The following is a 24,134-nucleotide window of genomic DNA, read 5'->3' as shown; positions in this document are numbered from 1 at the left end:
TTAAAAACAACCCCACAAATGTATGGAGAAGCCTTTTGCTATTTTCTAAACTTTATAAAACATTCTGAAAGAATGAACATGGAAGTATGAATCTTGAGAGTGAACCTATGATCAAGTTGGAATCGTGGGGTTGAAAAAGAAGAGGTTGTCCACCCTTCTCCCACATTTTCTTTATTTGGTGTCAGTTGGTGGTGTTGTAGAGTTGTCGTGTCAATTTGTAGCTGAATCTAGTGTGTGGAGGTCGAAGCCGAGTGAATGGAGGATGACTCCTTCACAGCTTCTTCTTTTGTGTTTTGTCATTGTTCATCAATCCATTGAGACATCTTGGAGTTGTTGCCGTTTCTTCTCAACATCAGTTCAAAACATCATCTTGAAGTTGTTGTGTGTATCATATACCTTAGAGCTGACCCAAAGTCTCCTTGGAGTAGACTAAACTATCGTGAAGTTGAGCTTGGTGTTGATTTGCTTCAATCAAAATTTATGAATGTGTTGAACTAGATTTCTTTTTAAATGTTGCATCATTCTTAATCGTCAAACTAAAATATTTTTTTATTAGCATCTTGTTTGTTTGTTGCAACGTGTTGGCTGGAATTTATTTACTGATCTGGGTGGAGAAAGAGACCTGAGATTTGATTGAACATGGTTTGATGAAGTTTATGTTGAAAACTTGATGAAATCAATTTTAGCTTTGTATTAAAAAAATTGGTTTGACTAAAATCCAAATCGTTGTTATTGTTCTTGAATTCAAATTCCATAGTGCCAACGTTGATTGAGTGATTAAATCATAATCTTTTGCATATGATTAAGTTCTGATCTATTTTCATATTTAGAGTCGAGTTTTTCGCATGTTGAATTTTTTTCGTTTGGTTGCATCAAATAGCAATTGGTGTCAATCCATTGCATGTTAAATCAGTTTTCTATTAGTTGAATACAAACTTGTTTAGGTCTTGCTTAAGTGACTAAATCTGATTTCCGAACCCCGAACCCTGTTAAGGCTGACCGCATTTCGTGCATAGAGATAGGTTTTAATAGATGTCTGTTTTGGTAATTGTGTTGCTTAATTTGAAAGATGCAAATTTTTGAAAGTTTTATGCCTATGTATACTTATCCAAAATATATTGTTATAGCATGTTGAATTTCAGAACTTGAGAATCCGTCTCTCTATATATGAGTTCACGAACTGACGACCGTAATCGGTTGCACCATTATTGGTATCAGAGCGTAGGGTAGGTGTCCTACACATCGATCTTACACATAGTTTGCTATGGCTTGGCGATAGGGTGGTCATGATCGAAGTGGTTTTGATGATGCCAATGATGCTAGGGATCATAGGCATGAGGATTAAAGACCTGTGAACAACGATGGACGATGCTAGAGATTCGTTTGGTTCATGAGTTGAACCAAGACAATTAGCATGACCAAGAGCAAATTAGGCACTTTTAGCAGGGCAATAGGAACCATTTTCAAGGATCACACAAATCTCAAGACCATAGTCGGTTTGATTATGACAATGAGTTTGATATCCCTACTTGAACCCATTTGAGTAGATCCCATGATGCGCCTAGAAAAACCAATTGGGAAGCCGAAATCAAGTTTGAAATCACAGAGTTTTATGGTTCTAGCATTTTTGAGGAATTCTTAGATTGGTTGGGCAAGATTAAGGATATGTTAGAGTTTAAGGAGGTCCTTGAACACAAGAGGGTAGGCCTAGTCGTGGAGGTAGCTTAAGCAGACCCGAGTCCATCGGGGTAGAAGCCCCATAATCATGTGAGAGCATATAAAATATAAACTTCATACTCAGTTCTTTTTCCATAACTGTCATAGAAAGTTGTACCAGAGGTACTAAAACCTCAAGCAGACTACAAAGTTAGTTGATCAGTATACTAAGTTGTTTCATGACCTAGTTGGTAGGAATGATATTAGAGAGCAAAAAACAATTAGTGTCTAAGTACATAGGAGGTTTGAACTACCCATTGCAGGACATGCTAAACTTTGTAAAGTGTTTGACCTTGTATGAAGCTCATAAATGAGCTAAGCAATGGGAGAGATCCTCTTAAAGGAAGACCATAGGTAGAGTAAGTCAAACTATGAAGACCGCTAGTCATGCACTTAATGCACAAGCTAGCAAGTTTGTCCCTCCTTATAGACCCTCACATGTGAGTTCCTGATCTAGGAACCCAAGTCAGGGTACTCAAGGGTCATCTCAAGTTGCATCGTCCAGTTCTAGCAACCCATTAAGTGCTATACTTGTGGAAAGATAGGACACAAGTCTACCGAGTGTAAGAGCAAGGCCTTATTCATAGAGGAAGTGTGTGAGGAAGAATAACCTAGTTTTGACCCTAAGCTAGAGCTTCACTATGATGAAGAGATAAATGCTATTGATGAAGAAGTAGATGATCAATTACTACCTGATAGAGGAGAGGCTCTCATCTTTAAGAAGATTTGCTTAGCCCCTAGGTAGGACCTAGGCTATAGGTGGCTTAAGCACCATATTTTTTAGTTTGTGTGCACCATAAATGGTAAGATATGTAGGTTTATCATTAATTATGGGTGTTGCAAGAATGTCATTTCAGTAGAGGCAATGCCCAAGTTAAAGTTAAACACTAAGAAGCATCCTAGACCCTACCAGATATCATGTTTGCAAAAGGGTGTAGATGTTAATATGGATAGTCAGTGTCTAGTGAAGTTTTTTGTAGAAAACTCCTACTTTGATCAGGTTTGGTGTGATGTCCTTCCTATTAATGCTAGTCACCTTATTTTAGGGAGACCTTGGTAGTTCGATAGGTCGGTTGTTCATAATGGTAGGACAAACACGTACTCATTTTCATTTGAAGTTAGAAAAATCACTTTGTTACCTTCTAGGGATTTGCCACCATTAGTATTGTTATCTATATCATCCACACCCAAACCCAACCCTATTACATTTAAACCTAGTGCATCTAAGCTTGTTGCACCTAAGTTTAAATTGTCTACTGCATTGATAGCTAGGGATGAATTGAAGTAAGCCTTAGCTCATACCCAGACCTATTATTTTCTTTTGGCAGTAGACCTCACTTTGAGTGAGTCTTAGTTTCAGCCAGTAGACCCTAGAGTCTCACCATTGTTGAAAAAATTCAAAGATGTTTTTCCTGAAAACTTTTACCAAGGCCACCATCCCTTAGAGATGTCAAACATCATATAAATTTGCATTCAGGAACGTCTTTACCCCATTTACCTCATTATAGGATGAGTCCTACTGAGTGTGAGGAGTTAAAAAGTCAAGTAGAAGAGTTGTTAGAAAATGGATATGTTAGAAAAAGTCATAGCTCACGTGTTGTCTCTGCATTGTTAGTATTGAAGAAGAATAATATTTAGAGAATGTACATCGATAGTTGTACCATTGATAAGAATACACTCAAAATATAGGTTTTTCATCCCTAGGCCAGATTACCTGTTAGACCAGTTGATGGAGTCAAAAAAAATTTCTAAGCTACATTTGAGGAGCAGTTATCATCATATTAGAGTTAGGCAAGGAGATGAGAGAAAAGCTGCATTCAAGACCCGTGATGGTCTATATGAATGACTCATGATGTTCTTTGGGTTGTCCAATGCCCCTGCACTTTCATGCAAATCATGAACCAAATTTTTAGGCCATACATAAGAATTTTTTTGGTAGTTTATTTTGATGACATAATCATTTATAACAAGAGTGAGCATAAGCATTTGCATAATTTGAGGTTAGTTTTTTACATGCTTAGGTAGGAGCATTTTTATGCATCATTTGATAAATGCATGTTCTTAGCTATCGAGGTTTTGTTTTTAGGATATATCATATTCATGAAGGGTATTTATGTTGACCCTTTTAAGGTAGAGTCCATTAGAGATTGACCAGTGACAAAATCTATCACAGTTGTCAGTTGCTTTCATTGGCTAGAATCATTTTATAGAAGATTCATACCATATTTTAGTAGCATAGTTGCTCCCTTGACATATTGCATAAAGGAAAAAACTTTTCAGTAGAATCGTGAAGCCCAAAAATCTTTTGAGTTGTTAAAAGCTCAACTATGTCTACTTCTATCTTAGCTTTAATAGTTTTGAGCTTGTGTTTGAGTTGTCTTGTGACGCATCAAGAGTTGGTATACATATTGTCTTGAATTAAGAAGGCAAACTCATTGCTTACTTTAGTGAAAAACTTAATGAGGCCAAATTGAAATATAGTACCTATGACAAAGAATTTATTGCTATCATTAGAGCCTTGATGCATTGGAAACATTACCTCATTCATAAGAAGTTTATATTGCATACCGATTATGAAGCATTAAAATTCATAAACTGCTAACATAAGTTGAATGCGCGTAGAGCTAAGTGGGTCGAGTATTTGCAAGCACTTAATTTTGTTCTTAAGTGCAAAGCGAGAAAAGACAATGTAGTAGCTCATGCATTAAGTAGAAAAATTTTCTTGCTAACTATAATGAAAATATTTGTTTGGGGTTTTGAAGAATTTGCTTCTTTATATGCTAGCGATGATTTTTTTTTTTCAAAATTGTTAGTGAAGTAAATGATTGAAAGCATGATGAATTTTTTATTATTGATGGATTTTTGTTCAAGGGTAATTTGCTTTGCATACCTGATTGTTCACTTAGATATAGCATTATCTCTAATTTACATAATGAAGGTAATTTTGGTAGAGATAAGACTATAAAATTAGTGTCATCAACATATTTTTAGCCCTATATGCATAGAGATATTACTAGATTTGTTGAGAAATGTCATACATGTCATATAACTAAGGGTAGTGTAATCAATGCAGAATTATATTTACCCTTAGCTATACCTTAAAAAACATGACATGACATAACCATGGATTTTGTCCTAGGATTAGCCAAAACATCTCATGGGTTAGATTATATTTTTGTTATTATGGATAGATACACTAAAACAGCTAGATTTATACCATGTAGGAAAACCATGAATGCCTCTCACATAGTTGATTTATTTTTCAAAGAGGTTTATAAGTTACATGGTATTAAAAAAACCATCACCTCAGATAGAGATGTTAAATGTGTAAGACATTTTTTGCGATAATTGCTGAAAAAGTTAGGTACTTCATTGCATTTTATCACAGTTCACCATCCACAAACAGATGACCAAACTGAAGTAGTTAATAGGTCCTTAAGAAACCTATTGAGAGCTTTAGTTAAAAATAAATCTAAGTCATGACCAAATATCATTGCACAAGCTAACTTTGCATTTAATAAATATGTCAACAGATCCACTAGTTACAATCAATTTCTATTTTATATAAGTCTAATGCTTATTCTCCTGCGAATTTAGTCCATATTCCTATTGTGGGTCTAATTTTAATTTTTGTTCAAGATTATATTTCTTCTCTCCATAACATTCATGAGCAGTGCATAAAAGTTACAACAAAGTATTGGTAAGTATAAAACTCATTAGGATAAGAAGCAGTGAAAGGTAACTTTGGAACCCAATGACTTTGTTTGGGTTACTTTAACTAAGTAATGCACGCCTAATGATATCCATGGAAAACTATCTCATAGGCGTATTGGTCATCTTCAAGTTACTCATGTAATTAATGATAATGCTTAAAGGGTGAAGTTACCAACTCGCTTCAGGACCTTGGGCATGTTCAATTTCAAACACTTGGAGAAGTACCATGGAGACTTGCTTAGTGAACACCCAACTTCGAGGATAAAGCCTTTCGAGCAAGTGGGAATGATACAACACATCTTGATCATTCTGACACATGCGAGGAGTTGAAGGATGATCCACCATTGAGGACCCGCTTCGAGAAGACATACCCTCACATACCCAAATCCAAAACGACCTATTCAGGCCAAAACATGGTATAAGGGTATTCTTATCTTTCTACTTTCTTTTTTTAGATTTCTTGTTATAAATATCTCATAAATTTATTTAGATAATTTAGTTTTGAATGTGAGAATTTTTGGAATTAGAAAAAAATATATATATTTTTTAGTAGGAGTCAAATTCTATAGATCTGAATAGTTCTAGTACCCGTTAGGATCCATTTTGGGTACTAGAAGGTGTAAGAGTATTTTGGATAGGTTTTAATTTTTTCAGCAATGGATCTGAACCTTGATCCATTTTAATTTTGTTTTTAGAAGATCCAATTCACTCACAAGTGGATCATCCTCATTGGCCCAAACGGAGGTAGCCTTTTGGAGTGTCTAATCTAAAAGTAATTACGTCACCAGCTTTTAAGTAGCCAAAAGAGAGATGGCCTATCAAATGAGCCACACTCTACATTGTTAGAAGGACCTATTGGCCTAGGAAGGAGGAGAGTAGGACAAAAGTACTATCCATGCTTCCACCAATGGGAGCAAGGGCTACCTTCTCCTTCCCTTTAAAAACAACCTAAAAAACATATAGAGAGGTCTTTAGCTATTTTCTAAACTTTGAAAAAAATTATGAAAGAATGAACATGGAGGTCTTAATCTTGAGAGTGAACCTATGATCAAGCTGAAACAATGGGGTTGAGAAAGAAGAGGTCATCCACCCTTCTTCAACGTTTTCTTCATTTGATGTTGGTGATATCTTGGAGCTGCTGTGTCAATCTGCACCTGGATCTGGGGTGCGGAGGTTGAAGCTGAGTGTGTGGAGGATGACTCCTTCACACCTTCTTTTTTTGGTTCGTCATTGGTTGTCAATCTACTAAGACGTCTTGTAGCTGTTGTCGTTTATTCTCAACAACAGTTCAAAACGTCATCTTGAAGTTGTTGTGCATATCATTTACCATGGAGCTGACCCAAAGTCTCCTTGGAGTGGACTGGACTACCGCGAAGTTCAGCTTGGTGTTGGTTTGCTTCAATCAAAATTTATAGGGTTGAACTGAATTTTTTTTACATGTTGCATCATTCTTAATCGTCAAACTGATTTTTTTTTCTGATTAGCATCTTGGTTGTTTGCTACAACATGTTTGCTGGAATTTATTTACCAATCTGGGTGGAGAAGGAGACCTGATTGAACATTGTTTGATAAAGTTTATGCTGGAAACTTGATGAAATCGATGTTAGCTTTGTATTGCAAAAATCAGTATGATTAAAATCCAAATCGTTGTTATTGTTCCTGAAATCAAATTCTATAGTGCCAACGTTGATTGAATGATTAAATCATAATCGTTTACATCTGATTAAGTTCTGCCCTATTTTCATATTTAATGTCGAGTTTTTTGCATGTTGAGATTTTTTCGTTCGGTTGCATCAAATAGTAATTGGTGTTTATCCATTGCATGTTAAATCAGTTTTCTGTGAGTTGAATACAAACCTGTTTAGGTGTTGCTCAAGTGACTAAATCTGATTTCCGAACCTTGTTAAGGCTGACCGTGTTTTGTGCATAGACATAGGCTTTAATAGAAGTGTGCTTTGCTTATTGTGTTGTTGAATTTGAAAGATACAATTTTTGAAAGTTTTATGCTTATGTATGCTTTATCCAAGGCATTCTTATAGCACGTTGAATTTCAAAACTTGAGAATTTCTCTCTCTCTCTCTCTCTCTATATATATATATATATATATATACATATTTTGTGATTGAATATAGGTACTTTAGAAAATTTATTAAATCTTATTTGTTTGTGTATTTAATCAAAAAATTTGTTTTTCAGATTTTGTTTTGTAGTAGTTGCTTTCACATTCAAATCTTACATTAGAGGGTGTTCGCGAACCCACCCCATAGTCGGTTGCACCATATAATGTGCAAGCTTTTTATCTATTTGCTAAGAGATGTATTGGATGAAGCTTGGATGCTACGTCATTGTCCGTACGACTGCTTGCCACATTTTTTTTAATAATAAACCCTCACCGAGAAATGTGTCACTTAATGGGCTGGTGAAACTCGATGTTGAGAACGCAACCACCAAGCCTTATCTGCTCAGGCAGAAACTAAAAGCTTCTCCCACATTTAGCCTCACACGTGTTTGATTTTGGTCTCTATATCCAAACACATCCTAGATTCCTAATGGTATTTGTTGGAATATTATTATTTATGGTTATATATTCATAATGACAGACTAACTAAATGCTGATGGCAAGCAAATTATTCACATTGTAAACGCTCAAAAAGAACATTGGAACAATAATTTGTCTTGAAGGTTGATGAACTAAGCATGTCTATAAGGATAATAACTTAAAAAGTTAGGATGGCTAAGTAGCTAACATCAAAGACCATCTATACGAGGTAGAAGTGCCATCCACTATTTGTTGAGGGATGCATTTTTTATTTCTTAAATATTAAGGTGATGCTTAATGAAGCATTAACTAAATATTTATTGACCTTTGAGGTTCTCTACTCTCAGAAGGCTTTGATCATTCATAACTTGCAAAGACAAAAGGAGAATACTTTGAACAAAAAATGACAACAATGTACGACAAAAATGATGCATTTCTTCAAATATCCTATAATTTGTCAAAATTTGCCCGACATCTAAGATCGTAAATAGCCAACTTTGTTAGGACCTTTTTACCCTTTGCATGTGTGAAACTCATGAAGTCCATGCAATATATCACTCTCGTCAGGTATCGCAAACTCCCTTTTAAAAGGTTTGTACAATTTTTTTGCACACATCACGAAGTTCGCATAGTAATATTTATGAACATTCTGTTAAACCCAAAATCTGACTAACATCTAAACTTCAGAAATATCTGACTAAGAATGCAAATATTTCACTATTTTTGAAGTTTGCATAAAAACATGTAGATTTCAATTAAGCAACTCAAGGAGATCCACAAATAAGGACGATATGCACAAATTTTTGCATGCGAATTTACTTACATTCACATGCTTGCTGAATCATGCATAAAGTCGTTTTTGTTCATGTTGTTTTTTTTTTTCTAATTTATTTATGGAAGAACCCAAACCCTTTTCCCTCTAGAACCATCAACACTTTTTTTCTCCCCTTGTGGTGATTTTCGTGAAATTCTGGTGATTTTCATTAAATTTTTTTTTTGCATTCTGATGAAGTTTCAGTATCCTTTGCATCGACTTCTCAGGTTAGGTCGAAAAGTGAGTTCCAGAGTCCCTTGCATATTTGTATTATTTCATTCCAAACATGTTTCTTTGTTTATAGATGTGAACATTTAATAGCCCCATGCATATTTGTATTTGGTTGTTGTTGTAGATATTTTTGTATGTTTCTTTGTGCTTTATTTAATATTTGCCATCGGATTTACCGTTTAGGGTATATATATATATATATATATATATATTTGTTTATGTTGTAGATGATTTATGTTTGTTTGTTTGTCTTTAGTTAATATGAAGTGTTTTTGTGTTGGTGTAATGGGGCTAAGTTTACTATGCACAAACATTGAATAAGGTTTTCAAAGTGGTTGTTGTAGTTAATTATGTTAATTTAATTTATAAAGCATATATGGATGATCTTTTCTCACATGCTATTTTCATTAAATGAATGATATATTGTGTGGTTCGTCTTTAGTATATATGAATGGTCTTTAGTTATGTTAGAGTACGTATACTCTGCAAAATATAAGAATTATCAAGAGTTGTTTAATGAATTGCTTCTTTGTATTTATATATTATTTTTTAATAAATTGTTTCAATATCTTATGTCTTATATGTATAAGATAGGTATATTTTTTATGTATAAACATATAGAAAAACATGGCAGAAAGGGAATTGAACCTTCATTCTTACCTCTAAGCAAGGAACCAATTGTGGTGCCTGAGGTATAATCAATGTCCCAAATCATTTGTATATAATTGTTCTATTATACATGTATGCGTTTATATACAATTTTAATTGGTGATGAAAACATGTTAATAAAGAAGGAGAAGTTGTGCAACAAAACACAAAAGAGCTGAAAGAGTATGAATTTGGCAAAGAAACTTTGTTGGCAAGTGAAGTGAGTATTAGTTTAGCTTATTTGTATAGTTGTTCTTTTGTTACATTCGTATATAGACTCATTTTAATTTAACATAAATGTACCACATATTTTGACTATTTAGCATCTAGCAAGATTTATAGAAAGATTCCAAGCGGTCCACAATGATGACATGAAAAGATAAACAAAACTGCAAGAACCCTTTACCTTACCCATAATTTTTTGTGAGTCTGAAAAAGCAAGGATTCTGTCATTTTTCTACCGACTAATAAAAACTCACAAAGTTTTTTTGTTCACCACAAACGGTTGCAACTAAAGAGCAATGAGTTGTCGTATCAATTCTTTGAAGCTGACAAAGTATACGTTGGACAACTTTGTATACTTACAAAACTTAAATTTTCATGTGCATAATGACCTTAAACTCAATTTATGTTGAAACTCTTAATTCCTATCAATTTAGGTAACTACCACTGGGTTCTTTGGAAAATGAACATGAAGGAGAGGGCATTCAAGTTATAAAATTTCACAAGGTCAACATATTATGCAGATGAGCAATTTGCACATTGAACTGAAAGAATCAAACTAATTATCCTAAAAACATGCTTTAGATACACATACATATATGATAATTTAATCAATGATCAAATGTAAAATTGATAATAAATAAAGTACTTGTCTACGAGTACCAAACCTTGTTCCTATGCTGCGTCCTCTTCCTTGAAACTTGCACTTTCTCCTTCAGGACTTCATCTTCAGCGTCCTGAGGATGATCCCCCCTTATAGTCGCCCAATGCATTCTCCAACCCAGCCTAAACATCACCCTGAATATCTAATCCAACCAAAGGACCCTCGCTCATATCCACTTCCTGAGGAGGGTCCACATTAACCTTAGCCTTAGGGTCTGCATCTTCCCCCTGGTGAGGTACCTCCTTCGCCCTTATACATGACCCTTCACCTCTATTATCCACACTCTTTATCTTTATCTCACCACTATGACTGTAGGTGATCATATCTCTAGCATAATCTATCCATGCATTGAGGTTAACAACAACATCCAAGTGAGCAAATGAGTCACTCTTCTTTACCACTGAGTCACCCTTCCCCTCCTTAGATGCTTTTGCAATGGGAGACAAGCATGTGACCACAAACCCTTCAATATTTTTTACACACTATGCCTTAAATATGGACTACTTTAAAATTATTAGTTGTTGTTTGACAAACATTGAAGGCGTTTGTTTGAGTACAAATTTTTTAGCTTATAGAAGGATGGTGCATTTTTTATCGAAAATGTTGGACACCTAGATTCTTGGCATTGGATATGGCTCCCTCTCTATCCATGTGTCAAGCTTACACCATGCTTTATAGTACATAGGATGATCCGGTTCATAAATTTTCTTCTTTGGTTTCTTCTGTTGTGCTCTAACACTAGAAGATGATATAAGTGTGAACCCTTCTCACATAGTCTTATTAGTGGCCATATTGTATTAAACAATTTCAGAATTTCTTACAATAACAAGACATGAAATATAGGTAAACAGACAAACAATAGAAACACAAGACATAGGCTATTGAAAAAGCATAGCAAAAACCAAAATAAATATTTTATTGACAATGCAAAAACCTGAATTGTAACAAAAAACAAACAAACAATGATCCTAACAAACCATGCTTATCATACAAGATACACAACATATAAACAACCAAACTAGATAATATAGACATACAAATCATTGAAACAAATGTAATAGGATATTGAACATGCAAAGATAACTTGAACACCATGCAATTCTTTTACAAAATAACTAACTCATATCAATTCAAAAAAATAACTAATTCATGCCGTTGTTTTAAAAAAATAATGGGTTCGACCATTAAAGATGTGTTAATCAGAAAAAATCATCGTCGATGATCTTGAAATACTCGACGATGAAATGTCGATGAATCATCGAAAATAGTTACTCGAAAAGTCATCTGTAAGAAACATGTTGAAGACCACAAAGAACCCTAGTTTATGCCAAAATAGCCTTGGGGTGCAGAAAATTGATTTTTGTACTCAATCGTTTAGGAGTGAGACCTTCATGAGGTATATGTATTGATCACTACATATATGCGACTTCAGTTCAATATTTGCGAAGTTATGATGTTTAGTTTAACAAGAGGTTCTCAAATATTTTTATGCGAATTTTGTGAAACATATGCGGATTAAGTAGGATATTTGCGAGGTTACGAGGTTAAGTTTAACAAGAAGTTCATAGATTTTTTATGCGAAATTAATATTATATATGCAAACTTGGTCAGATGTTTACGAAGTTTCGAGGTTAGTTAGATTTTGGGTTTAACAGGATGTTCACAAATATTATTATGTGAACTTCGTGATGTTTGAAAAAAAGTGTGGACCTTCTTTTAATTGGGTGTTTGCATTACCTGATGAGTAGAGCGATATATTGTGCAAACTTTGTGAGTTTTGCACATGTGAAAGGTAAAAAGACTCTAAAGAAGTTGGCTATTTGTGATCTTGGACATCAGGTGGATTTTGACAAATTGTAGTTTTTTTGTGAAAACATATCATTTTTTTTACAATACTATCATTTTCCGTGTTTTGAAGTCAATGTCACTTTATTAAAACAAATACCATGATGTATGCGTGCAACCAACCAGTGTCCAATCACCGTTGGATGACCTTAAACGTGACATGCACAAAGAGGATTAAAAGGATGATCAACAGCGCACCCTGTCTGGAATAATATCATAAATGACCAAGCAAACATATCGCTATTTTATCAGGATATTTTTGAATGGTGCATTCTCAAATACACATTGATATTAAAATATCACCTATTTTGAACATATCATGTTCTTAATTCTCATCTCAATTTCTTTTTGACCAAGACAAAAAAAAGGGATCATTTCGGTCATGAAAGCCAAGGATGTTCTTAACGCAATATTATTGAAATAAACACACTTTTTTACAGTGCAATTTGTGGCACTAATTTAGAGAACTGATAAGAAAGATGGACACTTCTATTGAAAAAAACTTGATTTCAAGCTTGAAATGCTAGTCATAGCAAATTAAAAAAAAAACTTGGCACCTGCTGTGACAGAACTTAAATTGTTTTTTAAGATTGACTATATATGGCACCAAATCATCCCTGACCCAGTTAATCTAAGTTGGCCATACCAAACCTTGTATGCTTGATGGGATGGGAGTCCCAAGTCAACCCTCCTTAGTCGAATATAAATTTATAATTAACAAAAAATGCAAAGTGAAGCAGATGTGATATGATGTGTTTGGGTAATGTAACAATTTAGGGTCAACTGTAAAAACCAGATCACATCTATAACCACAGATCATTGATTTATAGTTGGGTTGATATGAGACTAGTATGCAAGTTCCACTTTGAACAATGAACTCAAGTACTCACAAAGATTCAGGTTGAATGAGAAAGCTTGATGGTTAGGTCACACTATCATAACCAAGGGGTTTCGGGCTCCTATCCCAAGGGGTATCCCCAAGATTGGTTATGAAAAAGAAGAAAAGGTATGCGCAAAACTCAGTTTTGCAAGATCATTCTTACTACATCAGCTTTTGTCCACAGAAAGGGGTAATTGTTACCTCGTAGAACATCCATTTCTGCAAACTATAATTCAGCTTGAACGTGCTCAGATTTACAATTCCCCCTGACAACTGTGAGCAAGTAAAACCCTGTTATTGTCGACATGTATAAGGCATTATGCACCAGTTACTAATTGGTCTTAAGATGCAGTCAAGACCTCTAATCCCCACAGAAATAACTTGGAATCATCTGGTCATGGTGAGCTCCAGTATTCCCCAAACAATGTGCAATATCTCCATTTGTGTTAGCTGCACAACTGGCGATGAGAGGTCCACATATTCTGTCTTGCAGGCCCGCATTCGCTGTTCGATCTGCATCAGCAAGTTGCAGGCTGCAACCTCCCTCCTTGAAGTTGCTTGTGCAAGTCCTTTCAAAAGGAAGAATGCCAAGTTCAGTATCAATCCTACCCTTTAATTCTAGCAGTAAAGTTTTTAGCCTCAACACCTCTGCCTCCAGCACTGCCTGACTCTGCAATTTTCCAATTAACTGCTGGTTCAGAGCCCTCAGTTTCTTGACCTCCTCTTCCAAGTAAGCAGTGTGTGCTTTCTTCTTCTCCCTATACTTCTTCACTGCTTCTTTGTTCCCTGAGGTCTTCCTTAACTTGGTCACAGGGTTTTGCTTCTTTTCTGTCACACTCTCCCCTCCTGTGGCGAAAACTTGGGTGTGTGTATGATAACATGTATGTCTGTGCATGGAATCGGGTCCGGGAGGGTTACATGCATGTGTGTGGGTACAAGTTCTTGTGTTCTTCAAGAATTGATCCAGCAGAAGGTCTTCTGATGATGACCCACAAAAACTGTTAGCAGTTTCATGATCAGGCAACAGTCCATCATCAAAAGATTTGGCTTCCCCAACAACCATCTTATTCAGAAAGATCCCCACTTCAGGCAGTCGGCACAGTTTTGTGCTCCATTTACTATGTAATCAAGGTAACCTAGCCACAAATTTCTAGCAGAGATTGGAGTAAGATCCAATTCAAGAGATTTTAGTGGACATGTTCATACTAACAGATTCACACATAAAATTCAAAATACCTGCACTCCAAATCCACCAAATTTCAGTTTAACAGAAATTAATGTGAAAACAAGATGCAACTCTAGAAGCTTCGCATAGGAGAACTTCCATACATAAACAGAAGATGTATAGCAGCAAGAAAAGAACATCAGACAATCTTCATCTCAGAATCAGTTCTGGAATTCAATTCTACACAAACACTACGAAAGAAGAAGCCAAAAACTATATCTGGTTCACCTGCAAATAAAGCACTAATTCAGATGAAAGATCAGTATACATTAGGAATAGATATATGCAGACAAGAACAAGACCCCCTTTGACAACGTTTATAGAACAACAAATAAGACAAAATTCCAGTATTCCAAAAGCTAAAATTGGGCAACCTTCAAATGATCAGAAAACTGAAACAAAAGAAGACAGAAAACTACTACTAGAAATGATTTCTAAAGAAAAAAATATCTCTTTTTCTTCGCAATTAAACAACCACCCATATCAAGATTCTCAACAAGGCACAAAAGGATGGTGGAGCATTGAAACTCACAAATCTCCTTGACGAATCCAATATCAAGTGGTGCAAAAGTAAATGAAAAGGAAAGTCTATGAACCGAATCTCAAAAAGGAAAAAACAGAATATTTCTTTCTTGAAAGCAATCTAATTGCAAGTACTACCACAAAAATAATTTCTTAGTTCTTCTTCAAGAGCAAGCGATCACATTTATAATCACCTCACTAGAGAATATTTGAGTTCCTGTTGGTCCCTGAAGATATTGTTTCAAGAAGAATCAATCTACAGATTAATGTCAGGATATTGAGAGCCTCAAGCCTCGAGGTGACCTTCTAGTTCTAGCCTGTCTTTTTTTAGGCAAAGAAAGGTGCGGTGGGGCCCACGGCCCTGTGCTACCATTGACTCAACATATGAGCCAAAAATCTTTGTGGGTTGGCACAATGTGATCTCTTGTGTTCTCGAAACATAAATCGACGTGCCTTGTTATAATCTTCAGTACACATTGTATGGGCGTGTGTTCACGATGTAGGGTGCAAACGGATCGATCCGAACCCGAATCTGTTGCACAGTAAGTTCGAACGTGGACTCGTATTTGAACCAGATATTCAGTGAAGTAGAATTGGATGTTGATCCAAGTTTTACATGGTAAAGCTGGATCTAGTTAGAAAAAAAAAAGTTAGGATGAAGCATTTTACATGTAAAAAAAATGCAGATAGATTAGATTCAGTTTGGATACAAATGCAGACCCAACGAGATTTGTTTGTGAATTTCAAATGGTCAGGTCAGATTTATTTCAGATCCAAATATATAGACCTGACAGGAAATTTTGAATTGGTGTGTGAATTTCAAATGGTCAGATAAGATACGTCTATGATCTAGTCTGAATGCATGTCCAGGTCCTATTTCAATATATACATTAAGAAAAAACGAAGTGTTGGATTTAGACAAGTGGTTTTGACCGAATACAATCCATCTGCACCCTTAGTTTCACATGGTCTGGAAACCATGTCACGAGTACCAGTGTTGTTTGGAAAATATAGTGAATTTATCGTGACATTATCAAAGACCAGAAACATTCCCCGAAAAATACGTGATATTTTCAAATTATCACCTTTTTTAATATGCAAAATTATCTTGACATTAATGTGATAAAAATAAATTTGTATGTCTTATATTTTTTGTATTTGCTTGATGTTTTTTATGAGTTTCACATTTATACACTGATACTTAGCCAAAGATTTCTTTGGACAAAATGAATTTGTCGCCAGGTCTTACATGCCAACATTTTTCCGAGAATGATATTTGTGTTGTTTAGAAAGATGAACGATTAAGAAACAAGCCCTTAAACTGTTGTGCTGAGGGGGCGGGCAACGGGACAGCTGATGCAGCGACCTTGAGTTCACTCCACGTGTGGGGAATCCGGGTCTCAAATTTTGACTAGATTAGATTTATTTTACGCTTTTATAATTTTTATTTTTATTAGGTTTAGTTTCGTTGGCCGTTAGGATTTATTTAGGTCAACAACAGGTGTTGTGGGTTGTCTGGGTAGTTTTATATACATATATATATATATATATATATATATATATATATATATATATATATATATATATATATATATATATATATATATATATATATATATATATAAATTTTAACTAGTTTGGCTAGCCCAGCTAAGCTGAATCCAACTTGGGTTGGATCTGGACCTAAGGACCACTTGCGAGATCCAACTGGGGTGCACTTGTACGCCTCCCCACTGTGAGAAAAAGAAGTTTTGTTATTTGCTTTGGAGCCATTCTCCTTCGTGAAACGCCTTGATCTGAAGAAGACATAGGAGTCGAGCGCCTCTCTCTCTCTGTCTCTCTGTCTCTCTCTCTCTCTCTTATTGGTGCCTCATGTGGTTGCTACCTCCGTGGATGCCGCTATCTGGGAAGTCGGCCAGCTGTGAGGCCGTTGGTTCAGCCGGTGCCGAGTCGAAGGCTAAGGACTGTGGAGTTTGGCCAGCGAACGTCGCCAGAGCTAAGCGTCCTCTTTCCCCCTTGGCTGACCTCCCCCCTTTTCCCTGATTTTTTTTTGTCTGTTTGCATTGTTCTGCCCGTGTGTACGGTTGGATTTATTCTATTTTGCTGTGAATGTCATTGTTTCGGACTGAATTACTCACTTGATCATTATGAGTAAATTTCGGTTTCATAGGAAATTTTCTGTTTAGAACAAAAATTGTTTTTGTTTTTAGTTTTGATTTGTCTTGGACTGATATGCACATGAAATATGAACGGAATTTTGATTAATTGAATATATATATATATATATATATATATATATATATATATATATATATATATATATATATATATTGAATGTTTGCATATTTGTTTGGAATTTTTTGTGTTGAAATTTAAGGTTTTGATTTGATTTTTTTACTATAAATTTGTGCTCACCTTATTTTAGATTCTTGGCTCGGCCACTGCTTCTACTTCTGACAGTAACTGCGTGTCTCTAACATGATCCTCACTCCATGAAAACATGGGCTTTTAAATTTTTAATCAATAAAAAATTATGTTTATATGTTAATACATGAAGTGCAATCATGTCATAATGTTTGAAAGTATCAACTAATGACATGCCACCAAAATGATGTGCACCCCTTGACCCGAAAGGAGCCATCGGCTTCAGCTTAGGCAGAGAGAATAACGCCCGAGGGAATCGAACCTGACTGCCCGTCTGACAGTCGAGGCCCGTTCCAACTACGCTATTGAACCCTAACTGCCCTGTGACATGCGTTTAATTAAAATGTGGTTTTATTGTGCCATAGATTAAAGTGTAATAATGCCAGTTTCCGGTTACCTAGGGGTGGGCATCGGGCCAGGCCGGCCAGACCTGTTTACTAATGGGATGAGTCAAAACCCGGCCCATTAGCCCAATAGGCTAATGTGAAGTAGGTTGAGTCCGGGCTTGTAGGTTATTTTTTAATAAAATTAATACATTAATTTTTAAAATACAAAAAATAATTTAAATAAAAATATAAAATTAATAACTAATAATAGCTATCAATTCTTAAAATTAATAAAAAATAAATTAAATGTAAAAGTTAATTTATAAAAATTTTATCTAATTAAAAAATTTAATAAATAACTCAGGCCCATTGGGCCGAGCTTGGCTCACTTATATAACGGGCTGGGTTTCGTCTCTGTGCCTAATGAGCCTCAGCCTAAAATCATGCCCCATGACGGGCCGGAGAGTCGGTTGCCCACCCCTACCAAGGGATGGCAGTGGACCGGAAGACAACGGGGCTCTGCCCCGCCTCACCCCATTTGAACTGGGGATGAAGGGCATGAAACAGGGATGGAGGCGGGGATGAAAGTTAAAATTTATCCTCATGCGGGGACGGATGCAGGGATGGACTTACGCTTTTCCCCACCCCATCTTCGTCCCAATCCCCGCCTAACCCCGCCCTGCCTTGCTCCCATTTGAACAGGGGATAAAGGACATGAAACCGGGATGGAGGCTAAAATCCATCCCCATGCATAGATGGAGGCAGGGATGGAGATTCGGATTTTGAAACGGGCCAGGAGTGGAGACCTTGTCCCCCGCCCTGGTCCACTGCCATCCCTACCCCTACCGGTACGTAGGGATGGCAGTGGACCGGGGGAAAGCGGCCCCCGCCCCGCCTCGCCCCGTTTGGACCGGGGATAAAGGGTATGAAACGGTGATGGAGGTGGGGATGGACGTACACTTTTCCCCACCCCCGCCCATCCCTGTTTGAATCGGGGATGGAGGATATGAAACGGGGATGAAGACGGGGGTGGAGGTTAAAATCCATCCCTGTGCGGGGATGGCTAATCTTGAGGTGGGGCGGGGGTGGAGACCTTGTCCCCCGCCTTGCCCCGTCGTTGAGTGAAGCTGCGATTTTTTTTAGCCTAGTGGCGGTGGAACACAAACTTTTAAACGTCAAGCGTATATCTGAAAATATGCCAAAAATTGGGAGTGGATTCATAAATTGTTATAACTGTTTTAAGTTTCCCTAAATGCGTCGAGGTCTCTCTCTCTCTCTCTCGGGGGCGTTTGGAACTCCTCTTCAGCTCGAGATGATATTCCATGAATTTGGAGGTATGTTTCTTCACTACTCAATCTCCAAGATCATACGCCTAAAGAACTGCTTCCTCAATGTCTCCACCTGCACTCCTTTAAACTGACCCTAAGAAACAAAAGTGCAATGGTGCTTGTTGGGTCCAGCCTTATCCCTCATTAATGGTGTGGGGAAGTGGAATAGCCACCCACTTCTGATTAATGCAGGAGAAGTTGAAGGGTCAGCCCTATCCCCCTCATTAATGATGTGGGGAAGTGAAATAGCCACCTAACTCCCATTAATGCAGGAAGTTGAAGGGTTAAAACCCCTTCGGTTTCTGGGATGAGTCTAGAAGGCTCACTTCTAGAAGGTTCATATCTAGAAGACTCTATGCCATCTATAAATAGGGGTGCAGAGGCTGTGTGCTGGAGGGAGAAGGGTAGAGTGGCTGTGTGCAGTGTGCAGAGAAAGAAGAAGTAAGAGAGAGAGAGTAGAAAGAAGAAAAGGAAGGAAGAAGGTTTGTCACCACGCATTGATCCTCAGAGAGAGGTGTTGGTTGTGGTGTGGGCTTTGACTCGGGTTGTGCACCCGAGAGGTAATCTTGTATTCATTTCTTCCTGTGATTTCTTTGTTGTTATTATCTTTATCTTTGGGCAAGCTATTGGACGTTGTACTCTCTACATTGTACTTTCTACTTTCATTATAGTGGATTATTCTCTCCGTGCCCCTTGGATGTAGGTCGTGTTGACCGAACCACGTAAACCCTTGTGTTGTGATTTGATTGTGCCTTTGTTAGATCCTATATTGCTTCCGCATATTTTTTGTTATCTTAATTTCTCTACAAGTGGTATCAGAGCAGGTTCGTGGAAAATCATGTCTTCTAAGTCAGTTAGCTCTAAGTTTGAGGTGGAGAGGTTTGATGGTAAATGAAACTTTTCCTTATGGCAAAGAAGGGTGAAAGCTTTACTTGCACAGCAATGGTTGCACAAGGCTCTTGTCAGGAAGGCGAATAAGCTAGAAAGCACGACCGATGATGAATGGGATGATATTGACTTGAGGGCTGCTAGTGTGATTGAGTTGTGTCTATCAGATGAAGTCATGTGTAACGTGATGGAAGAGAGGACAGCAGCGGGATTGTGGTTGTGGCTAGAGAGCCTCTATATGACCAAGAACTTGTCCAACAAGTTACACCTCAAGAAACAACTTTATAGTCTTCGTATGAAGGAAGGTACTCCCATTCTTGACCATCTTAGTGTGTTTAATAAGATTATTGCTGGTTTGTTTAGTCTGGATGTTAAACTTGAATATGAGGATAAAACTTTGTTATTACTAATCTCATTGTCATCATCTTATGAGCATCTTGTGACAACCATAATTTATGGAAAAGAAACATTGGATATGGAAGAGGTCACAGGTACGCTTATTTCCAATGAAATTAGGAGAAGACCATCACCGAATGAGGATTCTGGTGAAGGATTGATGGTGAGTTCATCCAAAGGCAGTGGTCGGTCAAATGACAGGAAAAATGACCGCAGATATAGGAGCAAGTCCAGGTCAAGGAAGGACACCACTTGCTACAATTGTAGAAAGAAAGGGCACTTCCAGAATCAGTGCAAATAGCCAAAGAAAAATAAAAAAAAAGAGAAAGAGACAGAATCATCAGAAACCAAAGAAGATACCACAGCCACAGCTGAAGGTGAGCTTATGATTTTGTCTACTACTAATGATCCATGTATTTGTGTATGTCAGGATATAGATTGGGTCATAGACACAGGAGCCTCGTACCATGCCACACCACGGAGAGAATATTTCAGTACATACAGGACCGGTAATTTTGGTGTTGTCCGAATGGGAAACACAAGAACATCAGAAATTGTAGGTATTGGAAATATTCATCTCCAGACCAGTCTTGGGTACATGTTGGTGCTCAAGGATGTCAGACATGTTCCAGACTTAGGTTGAATTTGTTTTCAGTAGGAAAGCTTGATGAAGAGGGCAAAAACAGTGTTTTTAGCCAAAGACAGTGGAAACTCAGCAACGGGTCATTGGTTCAGGCCAGAGGAAAGAGATGTTGTACTCTTTACAAGATGCAAGGCAAGGTATGCAAGGGGCAGTTGAATACAACTGAGGACTCTTCTATTGATTTGTGGCACAGTCGATTAGGCCACGTGAGTGAAAAGGGCTTGCAGATTCTTGCTAAGAGGGAGCAACTCCCAGAGTTAAAAGGTGCACGTCTAAACCCGTGTGTTCATTGCTTAGCTAGTAAGCAACATAGAGTATCCTTTGTTAGAAATGCCTTTCATAGAAAATCTCACATTCTGGAGCGAGTTTATACTGATGTTTGTGGTTCTCTAAGAACAAAAACTGTTAATGGTTTTACTGATGTGAAAACTTTCAGTGGTGCACTTTATTTTGTTACTTTTATAGATGATTTCTCCAGGAAGGTTTGAGCATACCCTCTGAAAACCAATGATCAGGTTCTTGATGTATTCAAGCAATTCCATGCTATGGTTGAGAGAGAAACAGGAAAACAACTAAAATGCATCAGGTCAGATAATGGTGGCGAGTACACAGGTCCATTCCATGAATATTGTAAAATTCATGGAATTCGCCATGAGTTGACAGTTCTAGGTACCCCACAATACAATACAATTGCAGAAAGGATGAATCGTACAATTGCAGAAAGAATCAGGTGTATGCTTGCACAGTCTAAGCTGCCAAAGAAATTTTGGGGCGAGGCCTTAAGGACAACAGTTGATGTGATCAACTTGTCTCTTGCTCATGTCTTAGCAAATGATGTTGCATATAGGGTATGGTCAGGAAATGATGTGTCTTATAAGCACCTGAGGGTATTTGGATGCAGGGCATTTACACATATCCCCAAGGAGGAGAGGTCCAAGCTTGATGATAAGACGAGGCAATGCATTTTTTTGGGATATGGCGATGCCGAATTCGGCTACAGGCTATGGGATCTAGAGAAGCAGAAGATATTCAGATCCAAAGACGTGGTATTCTTTGAAGACCAGACACTTGAAGATATCAAAAAGAGGTGTCAATTCAGACTTCTGCAGGTGGATCTATCCACTTAGATCCAGTTACTCCTCCAGTGGCACAAGTTGAAGGAAGAACAATGCAGGAAGATGATGCAGAGGCGGATGTTGATTTACCTGCAGGCCATGTTGAGCAGAAAGAAGTTAGAGAACAACCTCTTCCAGAACCCCAACTGAGAAGATCTTCCAGAGAGTCACAACCTTCCAGAAGGTATTCTCCACATGAGTATGTGATGCTTACTGATGCAGGTGAACCAAAGAGTTACCAGGAAGCACAAGAGTGTGAGCAGAAAGAGCAATGGCTAATAACTATGCACGATGAGATAGATGCATTGCAGAAGAACCACACTTATGATTTGGTTGAACTACCAGAAGGCAGAAAGGCCTTGAAGAACAAGTGGGTTTTCAGGTTGAAGACTTAAGAACAATGTTCTCAATCAAAATACAAAGCTAGATTGATTGTGAAAGGCTTTGGTCAAAAGCAAGGTATTGACTTTGAAGAGATTTTCTCTCCTGTTGTTAAAATGTCTTCTATTTGTGTTGCTCTAGGTATTGCTGCTAGCCTTGACTTGGAGATTGAGCAGCTAGATGTGAAAACCTGGCTGCCATGCTTGATGTGTTGAATTTTGGGAGGTGGAATAAGCAGGAGAAGGCTACACACATATTTTGTAATCCAAATTGTTATATAAAAGAACATTAGGTACGTACTGGGGAAAAGTTGACCCTTGTGTAAAATTAACAACAATAAGAGTGTGAAGGATGATCATAGTGGCGGAGATGGAGTTGTTTCATCCAGCAGGATTCGATATTGCTAGCTCTACCACTTGGGAATGCATTTGTTTTTGTCTTCAATCCACAGTCCCACTAACATATCCATATTTGGCCTTCTGTAAAGTTTGATGGCTCTTAGGTAACTCTTGCTGCATAATCAGTGAAGAATACACAATATTGAGAATCTGAGACCAATGCCCGTACAAAGATTTCACTAGAGCACGTTCCTGTGTTTATGAATAAAGTGCAGCATTATAAAGAATCAACGGAATCAGTACCCTCATTTATATGTGGTAACCTTTGATGGTTGCAATTGTCCCTTCTGTTGCAGAAAAACTCTTCCCGATGTCTGCAGAACAAAAAATACTTATCTCAATATCTATATAGATCATGCCAGAATGAGGTGATAAAACTTAATATTACAAGAACCTCTATTTCCGTTGACCTTTTGGTGTTTCCCCTTTTGAATTTCTTAACAGAAAACAGGAGTTAAAACAACTTGTCATTTGCATCATCTGAGAACTGATTGATCGAAAGGATGTGGTTTTCTTTTGACTGAGGAGTTGCAAGGACATACTATTACTTGAATATAATTATAACAGATTGAAATTAATGCAACCCAGTTGTAAGTTGTAACTTGAATATACAATTATAATAGGACATGCAGTTCTGGCATTTATCATCATTATAGAACTATCTTTGTTAGTTGTACTATATGGACCCCCTTTTGCAATATTCCACTATTTACTAGTCACTGGAGTACCATGGTTCATTCGTTAGAGCAGCTGCTTGATTTTGAAGGTTAAACTGATTAAAACAGCTTTTGTGTTCTTTATTCTTCTTTCCATACCTCAGTTAATGCATGGCTGCATTTCACATTTTTGAAAAAAAATAATCTTTGATTTCTTCGTCAAGATAGATTATCTTGAATGGGTTCATATTTTACTCGGCTGAGATAAGAGCTCAGCAAGAAATGGGTTGCTTCACAGAGAGTTCCATAATTAGGGATGGTGGCTTTAAGAAATGTGGTTCCTACTTGTTGAGATTTTCTCTCTTAGAAATAACCAACTTTTAAAATGTTTTCTTTTTCAGGTTCTGCTCCTTTTTTCTTTAAGTCGAGGGGATCTCAATAGCATGTGTTGTTTCAGGTATTATGTCAAAAATGATCTTTTAACTGTTTAAATTAGAATATTTTAATCTGATATTACAATGAAGTTGTCCACGATTGAAAGGACTCCTTTCTTATTTAG

General features: G+C 37.0%; 1 pseudogene across 1 annotated transcript; it reads right to left on the bottom strand.

Moving 5' to 3' along the window:
• Positions 1 to 13,416: 13,416 nt before the first annotated feature.
• On the bottom strand, positions 13,417 to 15,267 carry LOC149836524 (basic leucine zipper 23 pseudogene; annotated as a pseudogene). Its single transcript, XR_016432029.1, has 2 exons — positions 15,215 to 15,267; positions 13,417 to 14,509 (listed from the first exon to the last, which is right to left on the bottom strand). The product of XR_016432029.1 is annotated as a basic leucine zipper 23 pseudogene (transcript).
• Positions 15,268 to 24,134: the final 8,867 nt, after the last annotated feature.

Source organism: Nuphar pumila, chromosome 5 (genome assembly GCF_984573655.1).
Source record: "Nuphar pumila chromosome 5, dmNupPumi1.hap1.1, whole genome shotgun sequence".
NCBI lineage: Eukaryota > Viridiplantae > Streptophyta > Magnoliopsida > Nymphaeales > Nymphaeaceae > Nuphar > Nuphar pumila.
This window is presented reverse-complemented; position numbering and strand designations above follow the sequence as displayed.